Source organism: Tauraco erythrolophus, chromosome 1 (assembly GCF_009769465.1).
Source record: "Tauraco erythrolophus isolate bTauEry1 chromosome 1, bTauEry1.pri, whole genome shotgun sequence".
Taxonomy (NCBI): Eukaryota; Metazoa; Chordata; class Aves; order Musophagiformes; family Musophagidae; genus Tauraco; species Tauraco erythrolophus.
In genome coordinates this window covers 107,208,116-107,230,344 of record NC_141465.1, presented here as the reverse complement: position 1 = coordinate 107,230,344, position 22,229 = coordinate 107,208,116, and positions in this window count along the sequence as shown.

Here is a 22,229-nt window from a genome sequence, read left to right as displayed (position 1 = left end):
TCTTGTCAATGTAAATTTTCTCCAGTTCTAGTGACAAGATATTGAAAAAAGGTATCCTTCAAGGAAAATAAAACTGAAGTAAAAGCTGTGAAGTACACCAAAGATAGATAGGCTTATTCAAAGGACATGTCCTCCATAGCGAACGCTGGCTGAAAACTAATGATGCTCTGGGGAAGAAAAAAAGAAAAAAAAAAAATCTGGAGGATACAAGCCTCAACCAAATATTGCTCATGGACAAAATACAACTTTAGATAACCACAGAAACGCTCTGAAAATTGTCAGAAGGAGAAACCAAGGTGATGACTGGAACTGGTTGACTAATCTGTCTCAAACCTTGTCATTTGTCATATCAGGTAACTAACTATTCATGAGCAATGTTTTCTGCTAGCAGTTGACTTATTCTTTTTATTATGTGGTAGCACCAAGCCTCAACGCAGCTCACAACAGAATATTTCTGGATACTTTGGAGGGTTTTCTCTAGTGAGTCTCAATACTAAAAGCACAGGACCAGTGCTGGTAAACTGTCTTGGATGTGCAGAAGTAGAACAGCCTGACACTTGCCCTTTGAAGTGAACAGAAAGCAGGTTATCTTTTGGGTTTTTTTAAAGGATACTTAAAAATGTGGAAAAATGTGCAATTAGCTCTGCAGCGTTGTGAATTATTAGTGTTAATATTATTCTAATTTGTGCTTAGAGAGCTTATTTTGCTTGGTATTGTTATACGATGAATGACAAACAGAGGGTGACCTTGAGTGATAACCAAACAGTGATAACCTTGGGCATCACTATAAGACCTTAACCTTGCCATCCCATGACATGCAAATATAGCTGTGGTAAGTAGAACAGCACAGGTGGTAACTAGGACCATAATAAGGGCACTTGCTTGTATGAATTTGCCTTCTTTGTAGATGTAGAAATTTTAGTTCGCAAAAAATGTAAATGAATCAGATAATACAATCATATACGCAAAAAACTTGACTACTGTGAAATCAGAAATGTGAAAATTTACATCTTTTTGACTCTTGTGGTTATTTCAGACTAATCTTAATGTTTAAAGCAGTGTCGAATTAGAGGATCGTAATTGTTTTTGAATGTTTGGCATAAATTTTTCTCCATTTCTTCCACGTTCCGTTAGTGAGTGGAAACTGTATGGATTTCTAGTGGTATAAAAGCAACCCACAGCTACAGGCACAGCCACACAATCCAACTTGATCAACTTACTAGGGATTACTGCAGTACCACCTGTTAAATAAGCAGAAGCAATGGTATCAATGCCCAAGCTTAACATCTTCTCTGAGGTTATGCCTGAAACCAAATGGAGACATCTAAAATGTACTGGCCTTTCCAGAGAAAATGCCTCAACTTTCCCCACTCCAAAATGCTAAAGCAGATTCCCTCTAAAATGTTCTGAAACAAAAAGAACTGTATCTAGGCTCCTGAGACTGTATTAATGAATTGCAATAAATTATCCACTCTCACCTCACTGGGTAGTGTTTAGTACAGGATATGAGACGAGGTTGAAATGTTTGAAGTTTTGAGAAGGAACAGACTCATAGAGAAAAACTTAAATATTTAAATATTAAATATTAATACTTAATAGCACAGGCTGTATGGAAAAACTTAAATATTTAAATATTAATTTAATACTTAAATTCCAACTTAAGATTGGAACTGGATGATCTTTGAGGTCCCTTCCAACTCTAATCATTCTATGATTCTATGATTCTAAATGCTGTTTCCTCAATGCTACCTAGTGATAAAGACATATCCTATGATGAACTTGGTGCATGCCAAGGTAGATGTTATATGACTGCTCATTCAGATGTTTAAAAATAAACTAACACTATTGCAAAATCTATGTATCGCTATTTACAGCAACAAGCTACAGAACTATTTGTTTCAGCAAACGCCACCCGAGGGAACGTTCAGTAAAGAGATGAAAAATTTTATAGCTTTTTTTTTTTTTTTTATCTTTGCTTAATTGTGTCTCCATTTTACACTACACTCTTTATTCTCTGCCCTTTTGACATAGCCAGCTGCCTTTCGGAGCTCTGTGAAGAAGCAGGCTGGCTTCACGCTGTAACAGGCACCAGCTCCCAAAGCCTGGTCTATTGATGAGTCACATTGCTGGTGTGTGCCTGTACGCACATCGCACAAGTTCCTATGCCGTTTCCTTTAGAGCTGCTGGGGAGGAGGTGGGGGAAAGTGTGCGTGAGGCATAAACTACAAAAACAATGTTGGTAGCAAAGTCTCCTGCCCCACTGTAGAGCACAATAACCAGTGACACAGTGGAATGTCTGGTTCAGAGGCAGTGCAGGTTCATCCTGTTATCGGCCCGGCAGCCCGGGGAAGTGACGTCAGGCACACGGGGCTCTGTTTGAAGACAAGGAAACACACCGAGACATTTCAACACTTCTACCGAGGCAGGAAGTCTCTTTTTTAAAGGTTGAGTTGTGCTCACGTCAGTGAGCCACCTCTTTCCCCAGCAGGCCATCCCCAGCTCAGCCCGGGACAGGCTACCACACTCAGCTCAGAGGACACAGTGCCTTCAGTGAGGCTCAGCACCACCACAGCCAGGCTTACTCTGGAGATCATCGACCAAGCTGCCCTTGCTCTGCAAATCCTTCTTTGAGAAGAAATTCCCTGTGAACTCACTAAGGCTAAGTGGAGAACGTGCACACAGATCAGCCTCTCTATTAACACACTTCAAAACCTCAGCTACTCAAAGTCATACTTGAAATTACACCGTAGTGGTGCTCACTGTAGCATCTAGCCTCAAAACCAAAAACTGCACCTTCCAGACCCTACTGATGCACTCTCCTGTATCAGCATACATCCTGAGGACTTCTGTTTCCTCTGCCACTTGACTCTATCCAAATATCATAACATCACTATAAAATGGTCACTACTGAACATTCCCTTTCAAATCAGCATTGTGCGTGTGACACACGTCAGAGCACTCTTGGCAATTACCGACTTTGCCTGCATGTGCTTAATGGGGCTTTCCCTCTCCTGGTTCCAAATGTTATTCCACCACTCTTGCAAGGGTCAGACCTCACTTATAACCTGGAGTCACTTCATCCCCACCACACAGATACCCTTACTGATATCCACAGCCCCATGGCTGCTCAGACATGGCCCAAGATAACCTTTCAGGAGACCAAGCCCTCTTCTGCCCTTTCGGGTGTGACAATATGTCTCCAAATAGTACTGATACTTCTGCCATTTGCAGAGAACATGTCTTTGCTCATCGAAAACAGAGTTGAGTTTGATAGTTTAGGTTAGGACAACATGAACTTTTAGTGACTAGTAGTTTCAGTCCCTGTATCTGCTCTGGACAGCCTGGTCCAGTTGAGCCCTCCGTGAAGTCTCACTCTTAGGTGCCACAAGTGAGAAAACGTACCCCAGATAACCCATCTCTCTGTACTGCTAGAAATCAGGCAGCCTTGAAACTACTAATTTAAGAGGTATCAGCCTGCTGACCAAAACCAGTTTTTGATGAAGATTTCCTTTTCAATGTGAGATCAGTAGAGGGTCCAAAGTATTTCTGGAAGTGTTTTCTTTTACTACACAGTCCAAGAGAAAAAAAAAAACATGGAGATTCTTTTCACCCTCATCACCCTGTAACACTGCTGCCAGCTGCGAGGTATCTATCTGAGCTACAGTGAGGGGCCAAACTGCAACCTTGAGCAGCAAAGGCTCTTGAAAGCACAGGATTATTTTTGGTATGAAATTCAAAGGCTGATCAAAACCCCAATAGGAGAAGTTTACCCTCAAAACTTCTACGTTCCCAGCAAGGTACTACAAGATGTAAGTCAGGGCATGAATAACATCTTGAAAGTCCGAGGTTCTTCTCTGGACCATCAGAACAGCTCAGGTAAAAAGTGTCCCTGGTGGCATGCATGGCAATGATGGTCCTGAAGCAGCCACACATTTCTCTGCAAAAGCCTTGCTACCAAAATGCATGGAAATACCTACATATCTTGTGGCCCGATAACTCTAGAGAAGCAGTGATAGGTATTTCACAGTGCTCAGAGTGGTGACACGGGTTTCCCCTGGGGTCAGAGCAGGTGGATTGAACACCTGTAACTCATCCAAGGAGGAGGTCATGGCGGCATCAACAAGCACGTAACTACATCAGTGCTTTCCATTTTGATGTTTCTTGAAATGAAAACATCCTGCAAAACACTCGCTGCACTCCAAGAGGTTGGTCTACCAGCAGCCTTGTCCATCGAATCATAGAACAACATTGTTAACGGTATTTAAAAGAGACTTTTTTCTCACATAACTGAAAAGTTGGAGTTTAAAATTCCTATTGTATGAACATTAATATGAAAAGAATGCTGTCTCCTATTATGGAATTGTGTTATAAAACTGGAATGCTGTCCCCGCCCCGTCTGGCTCGCAATCGTCCAGACTTTGCCAAAACCCATCCTGTACTACAGAGCGTGTGTGTCTCACGACGGGAACTGCCTCCTGACTCACGCAGACAAGAGGCCGTGAATGTGTAAAGCTGGCAGAGGGTTTTTTCTAATCTGTCGGTAACGATCAGGCGGCTTGCTTAATCGTTCTGAATTCTGATCTCTGCTCTCTGCGCAGCCTCCCGACCAGCAAACCGCAGCTGTGCGCCTCTGCTCGTCAACTGCACCCATTGTCCCTCCCGGGAGACTGAGAGCAGCTCCAGCTAATGAGCCTTTGTCTGCCCTTCTCGCTGCTCTCGGCTTTTAAGCAATGACCTAAAAACGTAACGCCCAAAGTTCAGAGCCTTGGAAAGCTGTCGGGAGCCTTCCTGGTCGGTGCTTCGTGCCTCAGCAGCACACCTTGAAAGGGCAGTATGTGTGTGTGAAGGGACTTTCAGGCTTTCCTCGCATGCAGCGAGGCTTGTCTCTAAAATCCCGCTTTCAGAGCAGCGACTGCAAAAGGAGATTTCAAAGGCCAAATCCTGGCTTCCACAGTGCCCACGGTTGGAACTGAGTGACGCTGGATACAGGCTACTTGTAACCCACTTGAGTTTGTTTACTGCCTTAGGGATAGATTTCCCCCGGCCATGCTCTCAAAAGTCAAGATGCATCATTTTCTAATTGCCTGTGCCTGCCTCTGCTTTACCAGCTTGTTTCTTGCTTAAAATTTTTCTTTCCCCACCATCTCAGACCCCAAAGTTATCAAATTAGCTCAGGAAATGCCTCTTGGGAGGGTTTTTCCTCTCCTGCCCACAGGGCTACATCACATGCCTCGTAACCCTGGACAAGAACTGGTAAAATCACTGGGGTATTTTTGAGGGAACTTGTTCAATTACACAGAGCACATTCTAAGCCATAAGGCCAAGTCCTCCTCCGCACAGGGATGATGTAAGCACATCCAGGAAACCTGGGATGCCAAAAATCTCAACCTCTGGAGGAAATATTTTCAGGTCGACATGGCTGCAAATTGGTCAGAGTTTAGCAGCCTGGGGAGCGTTCCACTCCCAGCTTCAATCCGAGCCTGGAGAAGACCAGAACAAACAAAGACATGGTTGCACTGGCCAGATCTCAGAACAGAGACTTGCTAGGATGGGCTGAAATGCAGCTTCTCAGACCAGGGTTGAAGAAAGTAACATTTTTCCCCAGCTTATGTGTCAGAAGGATGCACAAGAAAATCTCACAAGGTTAAGAAGATGAAAATTGCCAGGATTTTGCACTGACGAAGCCGGATAAAGCATTTGAATAGAGGAACACTGGATGTAAATAAAAATAGGATTGTACTACTCTGACAGCGCTGGGACGTGTGCCAATGGCAGATACCAAGGCAATAGATGGTCAGGAAATATGACACACGGACCCACTTGATTACTTGATAGATGCTTTTTAAAGCCTCTTGTCTGCCTTCATCCAAAGTTATTTCCGATGTGGTTCCCAAAACGAACGAATCTCTGGCAAAGATAAACAAGACTGAGCTGTCTTCCTCTGCAAGCTAAAGCAAAGATCAGAAAATACAGCACAAGTGGGGAAAATTAAAACACAGAAAAGGAAATGCCAATCATTTTCCTGACTAATAAATGCTAGGAGGAGAAATCCAAGGTTCACGGGAGGACCCGTGTCTCTATGGGGTCTGTACATTTCTTGCCTCTGCGATTCTCTGAACTCCATAACACTGACAGTTCAGTTTTGCCAATTATGCAACTTCTTAATGCTTTTGTTGCTTTTATGACATGTGTCAGCTGAGCGTGCAATCAAACCAAATAAGACTACAATAATAAAATAACCCACATTAACTAATTATCTTAATAACAACCCTGTTAAGGGTGAGACATCTGATAGGAGAGATAGAAGCAATAATAAAAGGGCCCTGTCAACTGCATGAACAGACTTGCACTGCTTCCCAATGTGATGCTCCAAGGCTATTAACCCTTGGAGTCCTGGGAGAGAAGTCTTGAGAGGCACCACAGGGTGAGGTTCTCTAGAGACTATTAAAGGATCCAGACCACAAGGATCAAAATTAGGGAAAAGTTTTGAGGTGGGAATGAGATAGGAAAGACAGGCCTAAGAGATATTTCCGCTGTTGCCTGCAAGCTGCCCTCTGCAGCCGTACGTTACTGAGCACGTGGGCTGCTGGGGATGAGCTGTAGCAGAAAATAAACACAAGATTTATGGAGTAGACTATGTCGTGAACTCAGACTTAATACATGCAAGGTGTGAAAGGTCATCCTGGGAAATCTTCCTTGCCCCTTCTCGAGGTTCTGTTGATCTGCAAGGCATGGGAATACTGCTGCCCTCACAGCTTGCAGCAGCAAAAGCCTCCTGCAACTGATGGAAAAGCACACTGATGTAACATCAACCACCACGTCCTTCAGACTCAGCATGTGAGCTGGATCAAGACAGAGACACTCAGTGTCTTTTTTCTCCCTGGAAATCCTTCAGAGGTCTTCCAGGACTATCCCCAAGGGCTAGAGTAACTTTGCCCTATGTACACAGCCAGCACAATCTGTTCCACACTTTGGAGTCTGAATTTGTCCCTCAGTGGCTGAAAAGTGACCTGACTGATGGAACAACTGAGCTGTGCTTGTTAGGATGATGAATTAGAGAAACTTGAACAACTCTGATTTTTCTTCCAGAAGATATGACCTAAAAGTTTTTTCTGCATTGAAAGATAAAACAAGAACATGTCCAGGCAAAGTCTTCTTTCTCTGACCACTCTTACTCATGGTGGTACCAGTGTTGCTCCAGTGGCCTGAAACCATCAGAAAGTCCACTTAGATAAAAAAGTCCTGCTAGTCACTTTAATTGGGCTGAAGGATGATCTACAGTACCAAACAGATCCAAGGGAACCACAAGACATCCAAGGGAGGATTCATACCACCAACTTAGAGGATCCTGCTGAGGTGCCTTCACTCACCATTCCCTTCTATACTCAACAAAAAGACATGAAATCTCCAAAGTTCAAGCAGGAGTAACTCATGGGTGGGTTGCTGTCTTTCTTCAATGACTATGGAGGGAGCCTAGGGCAATAATCACAAAGGCTAACATTAGCCTGAGAAGGCTAGTCTCTACAGGTCCCTTTGTAGTCAGTGGAGGGTGAGAGGCAGCTTTGGCAGGAATTTCATAGCAACTAACAGCTCTGCACAGCTCCCGCTCAGAGTCACTCTTCTCCTCAGACTGTTCAAAGAGGGAGATGAGGGAGAATGACATCCCTGGATCAAATGTGCTCTTTATGAATAGCAGCCTCAGATACTTATACGCATCCACTACGTTAGTCCATTGGAATACCTCACGCCCCATATCCAGCCCACGGTGGGCTGTGCTAGGGATGGCCAGCTGCAATCACATCAGCAGGAATAGCTGCTGTGCGTGGTTCTGCATATGCCAATTCCCTTTGGACAGGTAAGTGACAGATTGTGCATCACGTGTATATCATATTGCTACATGGCCCAGTGCAATGCAGCTTCTAGGTGTTCAAAGGTAATCTTTATCTCTCCAACTCCTGCCTCTCCCCCAGCTGTCCTGTTGGCTCTCACTGGAGTAGTGTGGTCAGCATATGCAGTGCGTCAGAGGCAGACCCACTGCAGAGGAGGAAGGTGAAAGGTCTGCAAAGAGCCACCACTGTCACTGCCACTACGCCCAGCTCTTACCACTCCCATTTCCTGCCTGATTCTGACACCTTTCTCAGGAAACAGTACCCAGGATCTCCTCCTGGTTCAGACCGTTTTCCAGATGACAGGTGGGGTAGTGCTTTTAGGGACAAACATTCAAGTCACTCCTCATAGGCACTGCATGTTTGAATGGTGCAGGCACAAGCCTTCAAGTGAAACAAGATTTTCATGCCACTGAGGTTTACTCGAGACTTAGGCAGGACTTTTGTAAAATCACCTGCGCAGTCCCTTCAGCCCAGCCCACGTTCTGGGACTTTCCCACCACCAGAAACATGAGTGCGCCACGGTTGTGAAACTCCTGAATAGGCAAGAGGCTTCCTTCTCTTCCTACGGAGTGATCTTCATTATGGTAAATGCAACAAGCTGGAGGAGCATCAATCTGCCTGCTCAGGACTTTCACAAGTGCTCTCAGCCGCAGGGCACAGCCCAGAGGTCCTCAGGCCTGCTCTGAGGTCAGCGGAGCTGCACGGACAACAGCAGCCATGGCCACAGTGCAGGGGACTGCAAGGAGACCTCCTCCCAGGAGCACATCTTCAGATGCGCGGGCAATTCCACCATTGAGACCTGTCAAGGTTTCACCCACTAGCCAAAATACTGCCTCTGCCTCCTGGGATGCACCCGTGTCCATCGAGCTGTCGGGTGGATTGAGTATGCCACATTTCCATCTCTGATGGCTAAGGAAATGTGAAGTTGCATCCCACAGCACCTCAGTTTAAATCAGGAGAGAGCAAAAGTCAGCGTGGGTCTTGTCCTTGAGCACATGGAGAGCCCACGTGGGAGTGGGTGTGTGGAGGGGAAAAGACCACCTTGAAGACAGTGTGAACTGAGTGGGTGAGAGGACTGTGATTTTGCTTGCTCAGCCAGAATTTCTCAACAGCTTTCCTGGGTACAGCTGTCACTTCCACCTGAGGATTGTTTACCATGTTCAGAAAATACTAAGAACTGGAGGTGTCTAGTACAGGAAAAATGCCAAACACTAAACAATATTGCTCCAGAAATTTCTATCTCACTCCAGACTCTCTTTTTCAAGACACTTTGTGAATATTCTGTGACCAAACTTTGTAAAAACACGTATGTGCAGAGAAGCAGAGAAATCAGCTTAAAACTTTAGCCGTATGTCCCTTCACTCTCCTCCTTCACACATCCACCTCATCATTACTGGGATACAGCAAAGACTTCACCCCTTGGTGACCAGGCAGGAATAGGTCAGGCATCACAGAGCACCTTCTTCCCAGAAAGACGTCCTCTCCAAAAATCGCCCCAGTAAGATGAGGTCTGAATAGCTGGTGGAACAGACCCAACACCTTCTACTTCAAACTCCTTGCAATATTCTGCAAGATGACATTGGCAAAGAAGCCATTCTGGGTCTCAGATGCCACACCTGCATTAGGAAGCTAACCCAGACAAGGGCATAGCTCAAACAGGAGTACGAAATCAAGAAATCAGTTTAATGGTTTCCATGCTCCCTAGCAAAGTTTGTCTGCTAGCCAACTAGTGTTCTCCCAGGTAGTGCCTGGGCATGATTCAGGCACAGGCTAGGGATCCTTCCTAACAGAGAACATGGATAAGACCACCCTATTTCTGGTGGAAAAGAAGTTTAGTCATATAGATAGCCATAGGTAAGCCATGCAGTATCAATTGCCCTCAGAGTCAGAGTGGATCTGGGCTGTTTACTGGAATAGCCATGGCCAACAGGTTCATCATTGAGAGGCAAAAGCTACTGTCTCAGGATGCCTGCAGACTCAGGTGGCCATGCACTGGTGACAAGTAGCCCATCTCTCTACATTTTTTTCACAGTGATTACGTGTGAAAATATCTTATTAAAAAGACAGCACCTCATGGAGAGTTCTTCTCTGCTCATCCCCTACCCCAGCTTCTTCCATCCACAATCTCCCTAGTGAAGGGATGACATCCCACTAATGGCAACAGCCCCAGACCACATACAACACCAAACAAGAAAAATATTTGCACTGTTGATAGCTATCTTTTCATGTCATTGAGTAGTTGGAAATGGAAAGCAGACACATGAACAACCAGAATGTCCTTGGCAGACCAGCTTTTCTTCCTAGGCTAACATCTAAGGGCCCTTCTTCTATACCAAGCAGCAAGGTGATGGGCAGCCTTTAAACCAGAACAGTGTGTCTCACTTAACTTTCTTCTCTTTTAAGGGCTGAAGTCAACAGGAGCTTTTTACGCTCTAGTGGCTGTGATTTGGAGTCGCTAAGGCTATACATGTTGAAGTAGTGTTGGACTGCGCTGCAAACCATTCAGCACAGGGGCAAGCACACTTTTCCCCATGTCTCAGAAGTGTGGATTTATAAAGCCTTTCACAGAAAAGGTCAGTCATGGAGAAAATAAATACGGTAAGTACAATTTACTCCCACCAGAATCAGATTTATTCATACCTAGTAATTAGCCTTAATTATACAAAACATAACTGATAGGCAAGAAAAAAGGAGTCACAGGTAACCTTACTTGTGGCAAAAACAATGGCATGAAAGTAGAAATCTGCCCCCCGCCTGCCAGAGATTATGCATGGACCATCTCAACATGCATTCTGGCAACCCAGCTCCTTCTAATTAAATGACATCAGGGAAGCATTAGAAATAGTGTGGGCCCTTTTTCATTGCTACTTATGACTAACTGATGTAACGCTGAACTGTTTATCACCGTAATCCCAACCTACATATCCTAACCACTGAGTCAGTATTTAACTGAATCTCTCAAACCAAAACAGTTGTATAGTGAATACTGCACGTGGGTTTCATCCTCAGGGTTCAGAAACTTTGAACGATTACTACTTGTATTACTCGAACAACATGGGCCAGGGCTTGTGTGCTGGCCCCAGACAGGGTCATTGCACTCGGCAAACACAGAACAAAGAGATCTTGTACCCCAAAACAATATGTGTTATAATGAATTCTCTAGCAAAAGGTAGCAGAGGGACAGCATGAGGTTCAGAGACAGTTTGAACCACATCCACTTCCACCATCACTGTGTTTATCAGAAGTTTGAAATACAGGATTGCTCCAGGAAAGAAGCCTGAAAACCAGACCTGAGGAGTTTCTTGCCTTAATTCTATGATGTATGGGAGAAATTGCTGTGGAACTGCAGCACATGCTAGTCAGCACGTCTGCTACCTTATCCATCGCAGGTCTGAAGTTAACCTTCTCTCTGAAAGATGATCTTCCTACAGGGAACATACCTTCGGTATGGAGAGCCATGATCAGCTGCGTGTTACCGAGCTCTGTGGTACAGACCATGGTGGAAACACAGGCTACATCCACCTCACGTTTCTTCAAGTCCGGACCTATCCCAAATAGCAGGGAGCCAATGGGAGCATCTGGAAGCTCTGCAATAACTGTTTGAGCCATTTACTGTTCTTGAAGCATCACGATTGCATCCAGAAGAGGGTGATGAGAGTTGCTGGCCCAGAGGACTCGGAGGTAAGAGGGTAAGCATGACCTGAACTGACCAGAACAGGCAAGTGTTTACTGTCGAGTGAGTACCACAAAAAATGCAGGTCCTGGTCCAAGGCTGCTCTGAGGACCAGACCCACACACCACCCATGCTGTTAGCAGCTCCCGGGCAGTGAGGAGCCAGAGCACATCCACTCTGTACGTGGATCCATGCTCTTCCACTCAGTCAGCCTGCAGAGATCCAACCCTGGCAAGGTGGGAAGAATCACACCCCAAGTGACTGTATTGAGAAGGGCTTCATGTCCTCCGCAGCAAGGCAGAGCGTGTCTTCCCTGGTACGAAGGGAAACGCTGTGTAGCTAAGCCGCAAAGGCAGACAAGCTGTGGCTGATCCAACGCAACCAACACAGGCAGAAAACACGAGGGCGATGCGTTTGAACACGCCCCAGCCTGCCCTCAGGCCAGCTCTTCCCCACGCAGAGCCATGGATAGGTGTGAATGGTGGGCTGGGAGGAAGCTCAGGCCCCCGGCGCACTGATCCGGCACGCGTCCTGGGGCGTGGGAGGCGGGACAGAACCCAAGGCGTGCAAACAACGAACGATGAGCCGCTAGCGTCTGCCCTGGCACAAACGGGCTCCAGCTCTTCCTCGAGTCGATGGGTGTGACCCCAGCTCTCCTGCCCCAGGCAGCGCAGCCCAGGGAGGATGACAATGAATGTGAGTAATTCTTGAAATTTGTGGGAAGACTTCTCAGACGTCTGACTTCCTGCTTCTGCATGCACAGAGGAGATGTTTTTGTCTAAAGAAGTGGAAACAGCTTACACTGGTATAAAGCCTGGTGGGTCAGGGCAGAAGAGCAAAGAGCCTGGGAGAGCTACAGCTGGCAAGGGGGGGAGTGGGGGGAAAACTTGGCAAACCTTGCCAGGGGGCACCTGTGCAAAGAGGGAAGTAACCTACGGCTGGGAAGGAGCCGATATGTAGGAATTCCCCTTGGACCAAAGGGGAATCAGCCACCAAAGGGAGACTGAGTCACAGCTCATTTTCCCTGGTGCTGCTGGCCAAGGCAATCACATAGCTGCCCCCACCTCAAGGGCAGATTGCAGTGTTTCAGTCCAACCTAAACGCCTCTTAATAAAAGTTAATCTGGATGGCAATGTCAGCTTTATAAAGCAGTTCGTCATTTGAACATCATCAGAAGTTCTTGACAGAGCTTGAAAGACTGCAGCGAAGGAAAATGTTTTGTGTCGAATACAGCCAAATAATTGAATAGGATTTCTGTCTATGGAAGTGATTTGCCTTATTCTCGAGGGCACCATAGATAAAAGGAGAACACTTGAGGTTAACAACAGTAATACTTTTTACAATTAAGCATGCAGAATCTCTTCCCAGCAGCTAGAGCCACTTTAATATGAAATGCATCTTTAGAGCCATAGGGCCCTGGTGATGGAAGACACTGACAGATCACCAGAGCAACCCTGATGGGACCTGGTGCTCAGAGAACACATCACATTAATTTACAAGCCTGTCATGATTGCTCTGAGTTTATTTTTAACTAAAATACCCTGGCCTTCAGCAATCCACGTGAGGGATACCTTGACTCTGCAGAACGTGCAGAGTGAGAACTACAGCATATGATTTTGTTTTCATCAGCCAAAAGATTCAAGTTAGGAGTACTCAATATTAAAGTAATGGCTGTTTTTTCCACCTCTCCTCTAACGTTAACATTCGGTAGACCATCAGTAAGTCCCGATAACATACGATACATTCATCAACATGGTACTGAACCACAGAGTGGATAAGGAGTTAAGAGAGAGATAACCTGGTCCATCACCCTCATCCCAGAACAGGATCTTGCATATATCACCCATTCCCAGCAGATTCTTCTCTAGTTCAAGAACATATTAATACCACAGGGATGGACACCTACAAATACTCCACTTCTGTCTAACATTCAGAAATGCCTATTGCCTACAGCAGAAGGTGCTCTCCAACCTGTCAACTGCTGAAGCTCAGCCATCAGTATCCAGGAAAGCTGCCACACTAACAATGGAAAATCTCATACAGCTGTAGTGCAAGTGCCTTGACAACTGCACAGCAAAGGAGCAAAAGGAAAGCTGGGGAAGAAAACAGGAAAAACAAACAACTGCTTCTCAGTTCACGGCATGGGGAAAACACAAAAGGCAGTAAATGCTTGTTGATTTAAAGGCGCTACTGATTTCCAAGTGACCAGCTGGCAGCAAGTGTTGATATTTGGGCCATTTAAGCAATTTTCAGATGATGAAACAAACATATCAATTACCTTGAGGACTGACTGGCAGCTTTCCTGTATTGTAAGGAATCACTTACCAGAACAAGAGACATTGCAGTTGACAACCAGAGGAAAGTCTTCACAGAGTGCAGGCAAGAGGCAACCAAAACGGCAGTTCACCAGGTTCGCATACGCTATGGCACTCACCAGAGGAAACAAAAACCTCAGAAGGCCAAGGCTGTATGGGGGACAACTGGTACCTACGACTTACAACAAGAGCTAGACCTGTGACTGTGTTATTTTACAGACCAAGTGAACCACCACGGCTGGCCAGCTGGTCCCTAGGAAAGGAACAGGGTGAAAGTACAAGGCCATTCAGAGCAGGGGTCAGTGCAAAACAGAGCCACCTCAGAGACAAAATCTGGTCAGCAGAAGCTCAGAAGGAGACCCATCTAGTTTGATAAAATCTCCATCAGATGGTTTGAAGTCAGCAATGCATGAAGACTTCCTCGGTTACCAACTGAAATTACCTTCTTTGCATGCTGCTGGCCTCCCAGTTCAACCCTGTTGTTCATCTGTTGCTTTGAGACAGACTGTGGACTCCAGAGGCTCTGTGGTCCCCCAGGACCGAGGCTGCCCTTGCAGTAATGTAAAGAATAAACAGGCAGTTGCAGGAGGTTACAGAGCCACCTTCTCAGCTGGGATGCTTGGATAGGATTGATCTCTGCTTAACACACCAACACCAAAGACACCTGTATATGAGGCAGTGGCCCGGCATCCCTTTGTGATCACTGGTAGAGAAAGAGATAATTTTTCAACATGCAAGTCATCTGGGCTGCGTTGGACATCTGTGTGAAGATGTGATAAATTGTACCCAAGAGGTCCTATTTCTCTCCATGGACAGTAGCACAGAAGGCAGCGGTACTCATGGGGATAGAAAAGCAGAAGAACTGCCCATCCATCCCCCAGGGCCAGAGGGAGAGGGTGAGGAAGGCAGCCACTCTCGGAAACCTCTTGGGTCACCCCAGCGTGAATCAGCAGAACTCATGAAAATTTAGCAAAATTCATGGGCAAATATTCTTCATGTCTACAAGTACAGCTCTCATTAGATCTGTAAAGCAGCTGGATATTTTTGGATTCGTGAGCTACTGAGAATATACATACTTGAACCACTTCATAAACAGGTGGGTGTGAAGTAGATAGCGAGTGCAAGAAAATCTTTGTGTCTATAGGCAATTTTTACTTTGTGGTGATATAAATGGTGAAAACAGCTGTTATATAAGCTAAACCTTTTCAACAGATGATAAGAAAAAGAAAAATCTAACAGTAAAATAAAAGGCACATATTTGCCAAACTTATGCACAAGGATCTTAAGGGAGGAAAATGTTCTTGTGTATGGTCTGTGCATGGCCAGGAAGCAAATAAAGAAATAGGCTTTGATAACCATATAAATTAAAGCCATGTGTCACTGGATTGAGTTCGTGGACCTGGAATAGAAAAAAATAAACACAAATAAAACAGATGTTCTCATCATGACTGGTTTCTGGTTCAAAGACAGCTCCCCAGCAGCGTATAACTCACAGAAAGTGAAGTTAAGAGGAAGTCAAAGTTTCCATGAAGCAACAGGGAATACAGCATTGTGCAACAGCTTTTCCAAACCAAATGTACATTTAGGCATTGCCCAATCAAATGATAGCCAACAATGTATGCAACAAAGAACTGATTGAATCTTGCTATAAGACACAACCCAAATGACGCTATTAAATACCTTAATCTTGGAGCTGACAGAATTGTGGCATGGCGTTTTGTGAGTAGAAGTTATAATGAAGCCGTGGTATTACACACACACACACAAACACATAGACTCTTTCAACTTCTAACACAAAACTGGAGGCTGGAGGAATGGCATGTAGCATCATCAGCCAAGATTTTTCAGGCATACAGAATTTTCTCACACAACCAACTGGAGGTTAGGAAACTGTCCTATTAATTATGGCTGATGGAGAAGCACTTCTTTTCATATTCTGAACATTTTCAGTTAATGTTTTCGAACATGCAGGACAGTCTTCATGTTTGGGATTGACCTAGTGACTTTATAAAAAAGCAAAGCAATGCAAACCCCACAAAAATTACAGATCTCTGTTATGTCTCTCTGCCAAGTCCATGCAGAAGACTGGAGAGCACCAAGCCAAGCACTCTTCATTATAAGGTGTCCTTACAGACACCAGGGAGGACTGGGAATTGATTCTCCTCCCATTTCTATGAATAAATCTGAAGTGAATTTTCATTACAGTCAATGAGAAAAGAGTGAGTGAAAAATAATTAGGATGAAATTATGTAATGTAATGAACAGCAGTATTCTCACAAGACGGACAGATGCATTTCGGGAAAACATGAACTAGTCAATCGCAGGTTACTGGAATGCAGGTGGAGATACATGGAAGTGCACAGTATCTATATGAAGTCACACCAGATGATCTGATAGTCCTTTTCAAATCTATGAGTCTGTTAATTGCCTGACTCAGTTCCAGGAGAGGACAGCAAAATACTCTATTAAAAGATCAGCTGCTCAGTGAGCCCACCGACACTGTCGAGACCCAGGATCCCGACCAGATGAGCAGCCCACAGCCTGACTCTGTGGGGTGTGCTGAGCACTCTCACAGGAGGCAGCTCCGTTGGCACACCAGCTCCCAGGGCTCCTGGGAGCAGATCTGCCTTCTGTAATTCCCTTTATACCCTCACTTACCTGATGCCCAACCTTTTAACGTTGTCTCGATCCATTTAGAATTTGTCTTATAAAAGTGGTGTTTGACGAAAACTGAGTTTAAAAACAATCCGTGCTGCACAGATGAATAATGCTGGATTTCAGGCAGTTTTCTCTGCAAACAGAAGGAGTTTAAATTTCTTTTGGTAATAACCCCTTTTGACTTGCCCACATGTAGACAGTAATTATTACTGCTTTTTATGGCTAGAGTATTTTAATCCCAACACATCTCATTCCCTCTCCCACATAGACTGTCTTTGAAGCAACAATAACAAGTACCAGCTTCCCTAGGCCAGTTTGCAAATTTGCCTCAAGGCTAAAACAGTCAGAGCAGGCTTAGTAGGTCAGAATTGGATTTCCCAAATACGAACCATTCCAGAAAAAAGTCTTTTTCTTATTGTTAACTTACTAATCATTAGAAAAAAAGAGAAGTGTTGGGGGGGTGGACGTCCCTCTGAGTGAATTATATATGGAAAATAACTGCACAAAATGCTCTGGCTCTATTGAAGTCAATGGGAGTTTTGCCACCGGCTTCAGCAGAGCCACAATTTCATCCACTGGCTCCAGAGCAACATCTCATATATCACCATTTACTAGTAGCAGCAAAGAGTTCACCACCAGGCCTCCCATTACCATATAAAACATAAAGGAAAGCTGAGGTGTCTCTGTGGGGATCTGGCAGCCTCACAGAACTCATCCAGATTTGTTTGCTTTTAATTACCATTACAGGCAAGGGCACTAAAAGCTGTGTGGAGTCTGGGAACAAAGTGTTTTGGTTGCCCTCAGACACACATTATCCCAGCACAGCCCTGGCAGTGGCGCGGTAGCGGTACCCAGCCAGAGGAGCTCCACTGAGGGGCCCTCATCCATATCGTACCAAAATGGGTCTGACGCATCTGCTTCCTCCCATGTCCCTGGGCACCTTCCTAGGGCCCACGTAAGGGGTGATGTGTTTCCTTGCAGATTCAGGGGTACTTGTTCAGGCTTTTCTCTAAGTTCGGGCTGAAAGCTATTGCTGTCGGTCCCTAGCCAGGTGTGCCAGCTGTGACCCAGCCACGTGTCCCCACAGCGTGTACCTTGGACACAGCAGGCTCAGCGAACAGGAGCCTTTGGATAGACTGAAGGAAAGACAGAGAGAACAGGGAAGCAGCATGATACGAGTCACTGACAAATTTGTTAAAGGCTACTCCACAACGGGCACAACTTTGTTATCACACCTGGAGCTGCGGCCATTCAGTCCTTTGCTGGTGGATCCTAGCTAAAGCCCTCATCTATCCTAAGCTGAAGCATTTTCTTTATCTCCTAATGCAGTCAAATCTTCCCAATGAAAAGCACTCCCAGCAGATATATTGCCATGAAAAATTTGCTCTAAAGTACTGACAGGAAAAACAGCTTCATGGAAAGAAGATCCCTGAGCAGCCCTGTTTGCAATTGCCCCTTGCATCCGCAGGCTTTTGTGCTAATTAAGAGTGACATCTTTAATTGCCAGTATTGAAACCCACAAGAGCTAACAGATCACACAGCCTATATTGTGATATCGTCAGCCCACGAAGCAGCTCAGCAGTTGCTTCTTTTTTAGTCCGTGTCTTGTTTTCCTAGGACGCCTTGAGAAAAGGTTTACTTGTGTAATGTCTACAAACCTAAAATAACAGGGAATATTTAAATTGAGGTAGAAAGCAGTTTAAAGCCCAGCTAAAACTCCTCTGCTGACATCCCTAATGGTAGGAGAAAAGTACATTTCCAACACATAATTAGGAAGAGACAAATAGAGGGTGTGGAGTCTTACTATGGAATGTTAATTACAAGCAGATCCTGAATCCCCAGGTTGAGTTCCAGCCAGTTGAGGACACATATTGAAATGTACTTTGTGATATACTGATTTCTACTTAATTACTTGTGAGACAAAGTGCTCGCAGCCGAAGGATATTTCTTTAGGATGCAGAGGATAGCTCTGGGAAGGATTGATAAAAGTAAAAGATACATGAAGCCATATCAGTCCACCTACTTGCCAATTATGGGTATTTCACAATAGCATTTTTCAAGTGCTCTGTGTTTCCTATTTTAATGTGCTTAGCGATAAGGTTTCTACCACTTCCCTTGGAAGATCAGAGAAGTCTCATAGCTCGGATTTTTTCTCCCTGTGATATTCAGCCTGCATTGTCTTCTCTTTTCATGGTTAGGGTTGGAAGGGACCTCAAAGATCATCTAGTTTCAACCCCCCTGCCATGGGCACGGAAATCCTCCACTATACCAGGTTGCTCAACACCTCATCTGACCTGGCCTTGAACACCTCCAGAGATGGGACATCTAGAACTCCTCTGTGCAACCTGTTCCAGTGCCTCACCACCCTCAATGTAAAAAATTTCTTCCTTATATCTAATCTAAATCTACCCTCTTTCAGTTTAAATCCATTGCCTCTTGTCCTACCACTACATGCCCTTGTAAAAAGTCCCTCCCCAGCTTTCCTGTAAGCCCACTTTAAGTACTGGAAGGCTGCAACAAGATCACCCCAGAGCCTTCTCTTCTGCAGGCTGAACAGTCCCAACTCTCTCAGCCTGTCTTCATAGGAGAGGTGTTCCAGCCCTCAGATCATCTTCGTGGCCCTCCTCTGGATGCACTCCAGCAGCTCCATGTCCTTCTTGTGTTGGGGACTCCAGAGCTGAAGGCAGTACTGCAGGTGGAGTCTCACGAGAGCAGAGTAGAGGGGCAGAATCACTTCCCTTGACCTGCTGGCCATGCTTCTTTTGATACAGCCCAGGATATGGTTGGCTTTCTGGGCTGCCAGTGCACATTGCCGGCTCATGTTGAACTTCTCATCAACCAGCACCCCCAAGTCCTTTCCCTCAGGGCTGCTCTTAATCCATTCTCCGCCCAGCCTGTACTTGTGCTTGTGATTGCCCCGACCCACGTGCAGGACCTTGCACTGGGCCTTGTTGAATTTCATGAAGTTCTCACAGGCCCACCTCTACAGTCTGTCAAGGTCCCTCTGGATGGCATCCCTTCCCACCAGCGTGTCCACAACACCACACAGCTTGGTATCATCTGCAAACTTGCTGAGGGTGCACTCAATCCCACTGTCCATGTCACCAGCAAAGATGTTAAATAGCACTGGCCCCAGTACTGACCCCTGAGGAGCACCAGTCATCACTGGTCTCCACTTGGATATTGAACCGTTGACCACAATTCTTTGAGTGTGACCATCCAGCCAATTCCTTATCCACCGAGTGGTCCATCCATCAAAACCATGTCTTTCCAGTTTAGAGACAAGGATGTCGTGTGGGACAGTATCAAATGCTTTGAATAAGTCCAGGTAGACGATGTCAGTTGCTCTTCCCCTATCCATCAATGCTGTAAGCTCAGTGTAGAAGGCCATCATAGTTGAAATGTTTTTATCATAGTTCAAATGTTTTTTCTGAAAAAAAAAAAAGTTACCCTAAATAATTTCTCTCTCTCCTTATTAACTACACCCTGTTGGCAGACACAAGAGTTACACTGCAAAGAGTGTCGAGGAAGAGATTTTGGTTGACTCAGACTCACCTTTTCCAGGCATGGGTGCTGGAGTAGCAACCAAACAAAGCAAAAGACCTGAGTGAGAAGATGGAGAAGGCTCTCTACAGTCTGTCTCATTCTCCAGACGTCCCAAATTTCTTAGTGTCTGAGACCCCTGTACCATGCACAATGAATGCATTCTCTATGCTTCAGATCATGCAACAGGGCTAAGTGGCAGAAGATGGCTGATAAGGACTGGCAGGTGGGCTGCTCAAACTCACCTGCAGACTGGTACCACAGTCCCTTTAAACTATATCCCTAGACGAACTCTGTCAGTTGACCCAAAATGGTAGATGATGAGTCAAGACAATAGCTGCATCAGCACAAAGTGATGATGAAGAGGCTGTGTTGCAAACACATGAACTTCAGACTGAGGTAGAGAGGTAGGAGCCAGTTATGTGAGCCTCAACAGCGTGGCACAGGTCTGCACTGTTTGCCTTGCACGTAGATTCAGGCTCAATTTTGCCTCCAATTGAGTCACTAAGGACTTTGACTTGCTTCTCTCATCCTTCTTCCTTCCCTACACTTTCCTCCATTAATTTTTCTGCTGCAATTAAAAAGGCTATCTGCATGGTAAGATAGCCAGGCCTAGAGCCCTTTTCACTTATAGAAGGCATGTTGCTTTCTCATCTCAAAATCAGACAAATCAGAAGCTCCAATGCTGCACCAGCCATAGATGTAACTAATGTCCGGAATCACACTCAAAGTCAAGTGGGAAGAATTGCATCCAACATGATCAAAGTGCAATATCAGGTGATTGCCATCCATCAGACAGTAGAAAAATCCAGACAGTTTATTACTCCTAAATGTATCAAGGAGCTCAGGCAGTAATCAGGACCTGGAAGAAACCACCAGTGTCTTAAATGCACTTGAAGACTGTATATTTCCACAGGCTGACAAGGCAACGAGCTTTACTTGGGAACACAATGCATGATAGCTCACTCGACATGATGTACAAGGTACAAGATAACATCACACATTCCCCAGTTCTCCTGAGAAGCAATATGTACCAGCTAAGAATGCCCCCTTGGACTTGTGATCATTCAGGTGAGGAGAGTCCTCTCTCAGGGCGTGCAGATTTGCATTGCTGCCTGTTTGTGCTGGTTGATAAGAGACATCCAGAGGATGCAACTGTCTGTCAGTAAGTGACTGCTTGGCTATATAGTAAGTGCAAGGTCAGACATCACCAGGGAAAAAAACAGGGAGATGGAAATTACTAAAAAATAAGAAAGGAAGAGAAAGTAGCAAAAGTGTAGTGTAGATAAAAATCATATCAGTTCTTTCTCTAAATCTGCCACCTCTTTATTCCCAAAAGACCATGAGCAAGAGGATACTGACCCTTCTATCTGAGCCATATGCCACAATCATCTCTGAGGTCAGTGCCAAAGAAGCAACAGAAGGCATCTAAATAAAACCAGGGAGGACATCGGTTTCTTGGCCACTGAGGCCAACCCAAAATCCCACTGGCAACACTCTTTTGTTGACAGAAAAGGAGCACCCACACAGGCAGTTGTGAATCTGAGACAATACAGGAAAACAGAATTGAGATATGAATGTTAGGAGCGTAGCTTGATCCAGATAGATACCATGAAATGAAAAAAGTAGGGAAAAAAATGGAAACCCTGGAGACCTCATCCACAAAGGGATTAACCATTCTTCTTCACTAGAACGGCCTTTCAGTGGTAGGCATGATTTTCAGCCCTGCCTCTGTCTTTAACTTTCCCAGTATTTTTCGGTCTTGCTCAGTCTGGGCTCATCTCTCCCAGAAGCCAAGGTCTTCCACATCACCTTTGTGTCTCTGTTATTCCACACCCTGGACATGTGGGACAACAGAGCCCCACATAGGAATGACAGGGATGAAATGGAGATAGAGCAGAGGATATAAAAAGAGGTGAAAGACAAATCTCTCTCATTGCAATAGGTTCTGTTGAATAGATAAAAATATCATGGAAAAAGTGAGTACAGACAAGCTTAGCAGTCAAGTTGGAGTGCCCAATCTAGTCCTCCTCCCTTTGACAAGGCCTGGGTAGAGTTAACAGTAGTCTAGAAGCCAGAAGCCTTCTTCTTTCTGACGACTCCTCACTAGATTGTCTCCGGGTCATTACCTTCATCAGTTCCTAACTGAAA